Consider the following 2,500-nt stretch of genomic DNA (forward strand, 5'->3'; position numbering starts at 1 on the left):
CTGAGCAAAGAGCTGATCCTGATCGTTCACACGTTCAGATGTTGTTGCTTGTTTTGTTTGGACCCGGAAGTCTTATTTTGAAAGGGCGTGACGTCACAGTGAACAGACGGACGGAGACATCGTCAGTGGAGCGAACGAACGGAAACAAAACGCTTCTGGGACTGTTAGAAAAGTGTTTGGGGAGTCGTTGGCGTGATGTCATGGCGTGATGTCGTTGGCGTGATGTCATGGCGTCCAAAGAGGGGACGCTCTGTTGTTGTTGGTGTTGTTGTCACCTTGTTTTGGGCGCCGTTGCTTCCTGGTTTCTTCTGTTTACCGGTCTAAAGCCGCTGCAGTGGCGTGTGTGTGTGTGTGGGGGGGATCGAACCCACGGACCTTGTGCAGACCAGAACCCTGAGATTAGTCCGGGGAAGAAGTTTCCATGAGGAAGAACCAGGAACAGGAAGGGGTTCTCTGGGCCTGTGAACTCTGATTGGACCTGGGGGGACGCTGTTTCCATGGTGACCTGGGGGACGCTGTTTCCATGGTAACCTGTAGATAACCAGGTCACTGCAGATGTTTGCCCGTGCCGGGGCGTCGAATCATCGTCACAATCACGATGGAACAAACCAGAACTAACCAGGAAACAACAGGCGCTCGTTTCGTGTCGGAGGGTTTCGAACCGACGCGCTCCTCTTTTCTCTCGCTCCACCGTTAGAACGACCCGCGACACGTTTCACACTCAGGTCGTTTACTCGTCCAGTCCAATGTTGTCATCATGTTTCATCATTGGTGTTGTTTTGGTGAGTCAGCATTCTTACGCCTCATCCACACGCTAGCAGCTAATGCTAACCACAGCCCGATGTGGAGGCCCCTGATTGGTGGTTGAGAGCACCTGAGGGCTTTCTGTCCCCAGAGCTCGTCTCCTCAGGCAGGCTGCAGGAATGTGGCCGAGCCTGAGCGCTCCAAAGACACGCGTCTCTGATCAGACGCGTTCTTCCTCCTCTCTCTCTTCTGTTCTCTCCGTTTAAAGCAGAGAGGAGGAAGAGTGTGAACGTGACGTCAGCCTGAGCTCCATGTTCGGCTCCGAGGCTCAAAACTCACTGTGCTGTTGTTTATCTCCCTGTCAGCTGATCTTCACACTGTCCTCAGTCACACGGCGTCATCAGAGCTCCTAGAGGACACTTTAGCACACGTTTATGCTCCTAGAGGACACTTTAGCACACGTTTAGGCTCCTAGAGGACACTTTAGCACACGTTTATGCTCCTAGAGGACACTTTAACACACGTTTATGCTCCTAGAGGACACTTTAACACACGTTTATGCTCCTAGAGGACACTTTAGCACACGTTTATGCTCCTAGAGGACACTTTAACACACGTTTATGCACCTAGAGGACACTTTAACACACGTTTATGCACCTAGAGGACACTTTAACACACGTTTATGCACCTAGAGGACACTTTAACACACGTTTATGCTCCTAGAGGACACTTTAACACACGTTTATGCTCCTAGAGGACACTTTAACACACGTTTATGCTCCTAGAGGACACTTTAACACACGTTTATGCTCCTAGAGGACACTTTAACACACGTTTATGCTCCTAGAGGACACTTTAACACACGTTTATGCACCTAGAGGACACTTTAACACACGTTTATGCACCTAGAGGACACTTTAACACACGTTTATGCTCCTAGAGGACACTTTAACACACGTTTATGCTCCTAGAGGACACTTTAACACACGTTTATGCTCCTAGAGGACACTTTAACACACGTTTAGTCTCCTAGAGGACACTTTAACACACGTTTATGCTCCTAGAGGACACTTTAACACACGTTTATGCTCCTAGAGGACACTTTAACACACGTTTATGCTCCTAGAGGACACTTTAACACACGTTTATGCTCCTAGAGGACACTTTAACACACGTTTATGCTCCTAGAGGACACTTTAACACACGTTTATGCTCCTAGAGGACACTTTAACACACGTTTATGCTCCTAGAGGACACTTTAGCACACGTTTAGGCTCCTAGAGGACACTTTAGCACACGTTTATGCTCCTAGAGGACACTTTAACACACGTTTATGCTCCTAGAGGACACTTTAACACACGTTTATGCTCCTAGAGGACACTTTAACACACGTTTAGTCTCCTAGAGGACACTTTAACACACGTTTATGCTCCTAGAGGACACTTTAACACACGTTTATGCTCCTAGAGGACACTTTAACACACGTTTATGCTCCTAGAGGACACTTTAGCACACGTTTATGCTCCTAGAGGACACTTTAACACACGTTTATGCTCCTAGAGGACACTTTAGCACACGTTTAGGCTCCTAGAGGACACTTTAGCACACGTTTAGGCTCCTAGAGGACACTTTAGCACACGTTTATGCTCCTAGAGGACACTTTAACACACGTTTATGGCACTTTAACACACGTTTATGCTCCTAGAGGACACTTTAGCACACGTTTATGCTCCTAGAGGACATTTTAACACACGTT

The sequence above is a fragment of the Echiichthys vipera genome (genome assembly GCF_963691815.1).
Source record: "Echiichthys vipera genome assembly, chromosome: 5".
NCBI lineage: Eukaryota > Metazoa > Chordata > Actinopteri > Perciformes > Trachinidae > Echiichthys > Echiichthys vipera.